The 8,715-nt window shown below is 43.4% G+C and overlaps 1 pseudogene; it reads right to left on the bottom strand.

Moving 5' to 3' along the window:
- Positions 1-1,361: 1,361 nt before the first annotated feature.
- Positions 1,362-1,483, bottom strand: LOC145400559 (5S ribosomal RNA; annotated as a pseudogene).
- Positions 1,484-8,715: the final 7,232 nt, after the last annotated feature.

Raw genomic sequence — 8,715 nt, 5'->3', positions numbered from 1 at the left:
GCTTGCTTCTGGGGCGGTGTCTGTGTGTCCGGGTGTGCCTGTTGCCAGAATATCTCAAAATAAAATGAGCAAATTGTATCCAAACTTTGTGGACATCATCCTGGGACATCTGGCTTGTTGGTTAATAATTTTTGCGAATTTGTGATGATATTCCTCTGACTACCAAAGGATTACTGATCCATTGTAGTTCTCTCTCTCTCTCTCTCTCTCTCTCTCTCTCTCTCTCTCTCTCTCTCTCTCTCTCATTTTCAGACAGGAAATGAAAGAGACGCTGAAACGCAGCGGGCGAAATCCGAACACTTTTTTTTTCTTTGTTTTCTTTTTCCGATATTACGATAATATGCCTCCTATTGCCAGAAGATAACTGATCTAGTGCATTAATAATGGTGGGGCGATACTCATTCGTGGGCAAATGCTTTTGGCTTTTATTTTATTTTTTAATGCGATTGTGGTGAGCAAAAAAAAGTAAGCACAACTAAGGTGAATATCTATCTATCTATCTATCTATCTATCCATCTATCTGTCTGTCTATCTATGTCTACCTATCTCTCTATCTGTCTATCTATCTATCTCCATCTATCTATCTATCTAGATAGATAGATAGACAGATAGATATATTGAGCCTCTGTGGTACAGTGGTAGAGTGTGCGTTTCGTACACGGGTGAACCAGGGTTCACGCCACGCCAGGGTAATAAACTTTGGGAATGTTCACCCGGCCACGTACTGCATTGGCAGACACAAGGGGTGCTGTGGTTGAACGAGTGTCGCATACTATAAAGTATGCTTGCACCCAGTCGGCTTACGCGGGCCGATTACACTTGGTTCACAGACTACACACACATCCAAAGCCACTCCAACACTACAATTACACTTACAAGCACTTCTCACCCTACATACAATCTCTACCAGACAGCCTAAGCCACTTGGTAGAGATACATTGGCTGTATCGTCCCGACTTCTGTCGGGATAGGCCGATCCCGCAGTGGATACTCAAACGGCTGATGATATATATATATATATATATATATATATATATATATATATATATATATATATATAATGTGTGTGTGTGTGTGATGAACTGATATAAGTAAGTAACTATAAGTAAGGGAAAAGCGAGAAGTATAGGATCAGTGAGCAAAGTACGAACATTTAAATATGAATGAATACTGTACAAGCATCATGAGTAAATACAGATGAGCAGACGTATTGTGAGCAAATACTAGTAGCTATAACTGAATATGAATCCATTCCATTGCCAGACGCCATGTATCCCAAACGGGATGGTCAAGGGCTTAGAGTTAATTGTTTTACAGGGAGGTGCACTAATCCTCCACCAACCCCACTTGACACGTAGGGATGCCAACAGCATCTGGTGTTCCCAGGCGGTCACCCATCCAAGTACTAACCAGACCCAACGTTGCTTAACTTCGCTGATCGGACGGGAAGCGGTGTACTCACCAAATGTAAATGACTAAATATATAAGTTAAATAGTTTTATGACTACGCAAATACATGGAGAGGGGAGGGAGTTACAGAGGAAGAGTGGAGAGGGGGTGTGTAGCGACCAAAGTGACGTGTGCGAGTTAATACAAGTGCTGGGAGGTTATGAGATGTGGAGGTGTGGCCGATATAAACAGCGTATACAGTCATGAGGTGCAGCGGGCCGGCCACGCACGGGAAGTCCGGTAATGAGGTCTGATTGTATGGTAATGTGCAGCGCAGCCTGTTGATGATCCCTGGCAACATTGCACTGGTAATGATCAGGCACAGCACTGCACTGGTGGCAATGAGGGACAACACTGCACTGGTGGTAATGAGGGACAACACTGCACTGGTGGCAATGAGGGACAACACTGCACTGGTGGTAATGAGGGACAGCACTGGACTGGTTGTAATGAGGGGCAACACTGCACTGGTGGCAATGAGGGACAGCACTGGACTGGTGGTAATGAGGGGCAACACTGCACTGGTGGTAATGAGGGGCAGCACTGCACTGGTGGTAATGAGGGGCAGCACTGCATTGGTGGTAATGAGGGACAACACTGTATTTTTGGTGATGAGGGACAACACTGCACTGGTGGTGATGAGGGGGCATTGCACTGGTGGTGATTACAATTTGGACACGAGCTGACCAGGAAACCGTGTGGAACTAGTGACTATTCCGGTGAGCAAAACAATTCCCCATGAATTAGAGCTGTTTCCTGACATTTTAAAATACAACTTTTCGGAATCAAAGAAACTGTAGGCTTCTCAGAGCCATCATCATCATCATTGTCATCATCTTATTTAATTTCCTCCTCCTCCTCTTCCTCATCATCATATCCATTTTCCTCCTCTTCCTCTTAATCTTCATCATCATCATGTTCATCATTGTGTCCATTTTCCTCCTCCTCGTCCTTCCCCTCCTCCACATCATCACCATCATCGTGATCATCATCGTCATCATAACCCTTTTACCACTTTTATGACCATCCTCTTGTGTGCAGAAGGATATTTATGGCTTTGGTGGCAGGCCACTGACTCCACCACAGCACATCAGACCAGTGAACGCAATACCTAAGTCACAGGGCCACCTTTGCTTGTACAACTTCGAACATACACATTAGGTATATGGTAAAGCCAAAGGCCACTGACTTTCGATGTTCTCCCCCCCCCCCGCCCCATGCATCACAAACTCACGCTTTATCTAGGCAAACAAGCCACCTTTTGTTATTTCTGAGCATTAGTTTGCGTGTTGTTGCTAATTTTGCAGAACAAAAATAATACCTCCTACTGTGGATAAGGACTGGTTATCTTTCAAGAAATAATATTATTTATACATTCCTTTCGAAATGATATACAGGGTATATTGACAAACAGATATGGGTATTAATTTCCCTTCCACCACCACCACCATTTCCCTTTATCAACACCATTCTTCCCCCTTCACTATCACCATACAGTGATAAAGGCATAGCCCATCAATTATAAAGGTTATAAGTTCTCTACTTTCTACACGTCTGACAATATTTTCTGGATGCCTTGTACAGTGGCCGAACCACCAATGGTTGTACTATTTCGTACAGATAATAGGTATATGGGTATGTGGGAGGACACCTTCATGTGGTGGCACTGATATAACTAGACGGTTTCACTGTCTACATATACAAACGCCCTTCAACTCCCAGTTCTCCAATCGGAGGATGGTGGACTGCAAAACGGCATCTTCAGCCTACAGTTCATTGTGTTCTTATGTCAGATGAACCTGGGGCCACAACAGTAACAACGCACTAGGCACACTACGAAGGTCAAGCCTCAGAGTTTTAAAGGTTCTAGATCCCCAATCCTCTCCCTCCAGCAAACCCCTCGCCATATATCAGTGTTTGAGGATACTGTGCCTCAGTACCCATGCTGCATCTCGTTGTGTAACATTACTCAGTGCGCCTAAGATAAGAAGGTAACAGTACACCATATCTAGAATAAGGTGCATCAGAGAAGAAATCAAATGAAAGTCACTCACCTTCACGAACTCTCTTTGGTACCAGGACTGCATCCATGAGTCCCATACATCAAATCTCTTTCTGAGTGAAAAATACCACCCTTTCCTCCTCTTTCCGTTCCATTTACAGTTTGTGAACGCTGCAGCCTACACCTGTAACCTAACACCTCTGGCTATACTACTTTACGTACGCAATGTACCTATAGTGAAGGCCTGGCTTACTGCTCTCCAGGGTTCTTGGTTCTGCCCTCACCCAGCACCGCACCACACATCACAGCTTGTGAAAGCCATATTTCATTAGCTAATCAATGTATCCTAATTTACGGGCATATATAGCTCATGGTAATTGTCTTCGGAAAGTCCAGCTTATTTTTTAATGGTTCTGTGCCTCTCCACCCCTCTTAGCAGCCCCCTCCGACACACATTATATCGTTTGGCAGGCTTATTTTGGTAGCCAGACAACCTTCGATTATGCAGTTTTACCTGCACAGGAGACATATGAACCAAGCCTAATGATCTTCAAGGTTCAGAGTTGTATGCCATTCAGTGAAATGGTCACCGGGGGATACTTTGGTGATTGATAGTCGGTGAACGGACTGAGTTTACTTTGGTTTAGTATAGAAATTGGAAAAGGATACAGTTAAGTATCACGAGAAGAATCTGTAATGTAAGCTAGATGGACCATATGCACTCTTCCCACGTAAATCATCTCAGAATAACGGTAGGCACAGGCTAAGAGGCCAGACCCAGAATGTCACATCAGTGAAGGTTATGAAAGCCAACCATTTCTTTATGATTGCACGAAAAACTGTTTGTCTTTTCAGCCCAAGGACGTCACTTATTATTCAGTTTTACTACCTCCTGGCAATTATATTCAGGTAAAGACAGACTTCTCAAAACGGAGGGGTTACGTACAGCCTCCATTAGCCCCTTCATTACTAAGGTGCTCTCCGAAATCGAGTAAAAGTGCTCAGTATTAGTAGTATGAATGAAGTACGAGTATATTCTCGTATATGATGCCCTGAGCTGAACGGGTTGAATGGCACTCTGAAATACTGACAAAAATAGCATTCCAAAGGGCACAGGTGAACGAGAGAGAGAGAAACGAAAGTGGAAAGAGTAATATAGTGCGCAGTGAAATTGAGTACTAAAATTTCCACTAGGGGAGGAAGACAGCCAGAATTAACTTCTCTATGTGCTGCCCATATACGAGTCCAGACGTGATGCTTGTAGTGAAGGACGTGCAATATGCATGTGAAAGTGGAATTGTTGTTCAGGCTATGTTTATATGTGATGGAGTCTGAACTTTTCCACAATGGGATCTTCTAAACTGAGTAAACTATTTTGGTCACATCAAAAAGATAATACAATGGGACATCAGCTTATTGAAAGAGTAAATTGCGAAGAAAAGACAAACAAAAAGAAGGCAAAACAAAACAAAACAAAACAAAGCAAAAAAATACTTGTTAGCAGAGTGAAAGTAATCCCATAACCTTATTTAACTTAACATGACCTGAACAGAGAGACGGACCCAAGAAGCCTGCGAAACTAACCAACCCCCCCTCACACCTGCAGGAAATGACACAAAATGAGCAACCCCCCGCCGTTAATGAGGGAAACAGTCAAAATCCATCTCGGTAATTTACGACGGATAGGAGGGGAGGGGGGGAATAGAGATCTGAATACGAGGACGACATTCTGGAAAACTGGGAAAACAATCAGGTGAAGAGGAAGGCAGGGCGGTCGCAAAAATGATGATCCACGGAGGATATAAAACGCCCGGAAGGAGAGAGGAACCTCAGTGAAGTAAAATGGAAATAGTTGAAGGGAAATTGAAAACGGTAAGGGGCTGAGAGAGAAAAAATTGTGATGTGTAGAAGGAGGAAGGAAGGGAAAGGAAGTCAGATGAGTTGCAGAAAAGGTGAGGCAGCACTGGAGGTAGCCTATGGACTAGAGGTGGGGTAGCCTACAAATGGTAGTGAAGAAAAGTAGAAAGTGGAATAAACAAAAGGGAAGGGACTCTAGAAATAAGGTACCTTAGACAAAGAGTAGTTTAGATTAGAGGTAGCTTAGACTAAAGGTACCCTATACCAGAGGTAGACTAGACTAGACGTAACCTTGACTAGAGGTATATAGAATAGGTTGAAGATTGTCTACCTAATAGTTAGCGTAGACTAGAGCTAGCCTAGACCAGACGCATCCCACAATGAAGGTAGCCTAGACCAGAAATAGCATAGTTCAGACGTATTATAGCCTACAGGTAACCTAGATTGTCAGTAGTCTAGACTAGAGACAGCCTACATTGATAAGCGTAGACTAGCAGTATCACTCACTAGAGCTAGCCTAGATCAGAGGTAGCCTAGACTAGAGGTAGCCTTCACTAGATGCAGCCTTAATTACAGGTAGCCTACTATGGAGCTAACCTGGACAGGAAACAGTACAGTCTGAAGATCTCACATGGTTCCGCTGGAAGTAGCATTCATTAGATGTAGCCTAGAGTGGAGGAAATCTAATCTGAGGGAAACCTAGACTGGAGGTAGCCTAGTCTGGAGGTTGCCTACTGCAGACTAGAGGTAGCCATCACTTGATGTTGTCCAGATTGGATGTAACACTAGACCAGCAATATACTAAGCTGGAAGAGAGGAAGGCTTGCTGGTGGGCTAGTCTGGATGAGAAAGCTAGACTAGAAGTGAGACGTCCTAGAAGTGAGACAGCCTATAGTGGGTGTGAGGAAGCCTAGACTAGATGAGGTATCCTAGACCAAAAGGGTAATACACTAGAGTAGAGGTTGGGTAATGTAAATTTCATGTTAGCCTAGATAGATTAGAATAATGGTGAGGTAACACAAACAAGAGCTTGGGAGGCCTAGGTTAAGGTAAGGCAGAATAAGGGCAAAGCAGTTTATGCAAAAAATACTGTAGCCTATGGTACAAGTAGGCTGTAGGCGATGTAGTCCACAGGTGAATAAATAATCAACAGAACAGTGGATAGATAATAAGAAGTTGATTGGAAGCCTTGTTCTGGTGTCAACATCTTTTTCCATATGAAGTTGTAGTATCACACATTTTACATAATAATTTTTAAAGCTGTTTAGTCATAATTAACAGTGTGTAATGAAGTGTGAATGATGAACAACCAAATATCATTTCGCTGTTAGCTGTGGTATAGGAAGAAGGTGGATGGCAGACCACAAGGGCCACCCTGTTTCAATTATAAAATGAAGGTTAGGAGAAGTGATAAGATATCTGAATTGTGCGTAAGTGAAAGTCCTGGGGAACCATTTATTATGTTGGTATATGTGAATGTACTTAATACCATTTTATAGAGGTGTATAATGTGTTAGTAGAGTTGTCATTTATCTCTACTTTTTGCATAAGCCCAGATTATATGTAATGCTCGGCACCTCACTTTTTAGCTGACCTCAGCACCGCGCCCTTGTCCGGCTCGGTGACTGTACAGCGTCAGAGAGGCCGTTTTACAGTTTTAAAGGGAGGTTGTGTCGCTCTTACATATCTCTCGGGTCGCAGTTATATCATTCTGTACCCAATAAAGAGAGATTTAATCTGCTCATTTCTGTCGCCTTACGCTACCACTTAATAACAGACCAGCTTCCACCTTCTCGTGGCAGAGGACCTTTGGTGGAAAGTGTCGGGCAGTGACGGTGAGTGGCTGACGTGTACTACAGACAGTGTCGTCGATCCAACACGGTGGTCTAATTATACTATACAGCAGAACACTTAATATGTAGTCAACTGCTACTCCATAATGGCTACATTAATTGGTGGCCAGCAGTGCGACGATACATTTTATTGGTGCTAGCAGTGGCACGATATTTAGTGCTAGCCGTGTACCGATACATTAAATTGGTGTTCAGTGCTGGGATACGATACGTGCTAAAGGGATTTATGCTGTGAACCAGTAACCCTTGCAATCGCTCGTTCCTGAAGGTGAAACAGAAAATCTTACTCTACTGTTGTAAGGGGACTAATTACTAGTGAGTTAAGTGGAGCAGATAAACTGGAGTGGTACATATTAATTCCTTCCATTATTCTGCCAGTGCGAGATTCCTATCTTAAGCACAAATTGGCAGTTATCTCGCCCTGTGGTGTGCGAGATATCTCCATCTTCAAACGCAAACTGGCAAGAATCTCGCTCTCGTGTGCGAGAGGCGAGATAAGGGGAGTTCAAGCCAGTGCGGTGAGGAGTGGGTCAACTAGCGAGCGACTTCTGGCAACCCCAGAGGCGCGGACGGCCGCAGCGAGCCGAGGGAGAGCGAGAGCGGGCGTATGTGGTGCCACGATCGTATGTGGTGCGTCGAGTGGCGTCACTGCCTGGCGTGCTGCTAACTCCCACAGCGAGCGTGTGCTGCATGGTTCGAGGAGTCTGGTGGAGTGTGGAACGTGGAATGTGGAACATCATCCTGGACTTTCATATCTAGGTAGAGTCCATGCATTAATCCACACACACACACACACACTTGAATCAACACACGTTAGTTAGTTGATGAGTGGAAATAAAGGTTTCTCAGAATTCCCTTGAAATAAATATACTTTCTGTGTATTTTATATGTGTTCCATTCTCTGTCACTTACCATAACTATCCTTTTTTATGTCAGTTTATCTTCCTGTAACTGGGAGGGGAATATTACTGACAAGGTTAGATGGATACAGTGAAGTGGGGACGTAGAAATAGGGATTAGCCAATCCCACTAGACTCAGAATTTTATGAGTGGGTTGATACATCAAATAAAAGTGCTTAGACATATTAAATGAGTGAAGGACATATTGAGGATCAAGGTGATGAGGATATTTCTGAAGGACAGGATGAGGATTTGAACGTTTTGCATTTGCGTTCTGGTCACACTTATTCAACAGTCCCAGAGCAATCAGTTAGATCCAAAATGGCCACTAGTCTTGCTAATGAGGGTAATCCTAGTGAGGAGACTGTGAAAGCTGAGACTACAACAGTACCTTTGGTCACTCAGGATATGCAAAATCCAGTCATTAGTGATAGTACTACAACCACTCACATACCTGTGTATACTTCAGATATTTTTAGTACACCACAAGGTTCTGGACAGAATTTATTTTCTGTTCTTTCTTCAAATGCATGGGGTATAAACACAGATGGTATTGGCATGCAAACCCAGAATCCTAATCAATGGGGCATGAATACTAATATTGGCATGCAGATCCAGGGTCCTTATCCAAATACCTGGGGCATGACTAACAAT

Source organism: Coenobita brevimanus, chromosome 52, assembly GCF_032717465.1.
Source record: "Coenobita brevimanus isolate Jiangsu-jjx chromosome 52, ASM3271746v2, whole genome shotgun sequence".
NCBI classification, from domain to species: domain Eukaryota; kingdom Metazoa; phylum Arthropoda; class Malacostraca; order Decapoda; family Coenobitidae; genus Coenobita; species Coenobita brevimanus.
Note: the sequence above shows the minus strand (reverse complement) of the source record. Positions and strands in the feature narration are given on the sequence as shown.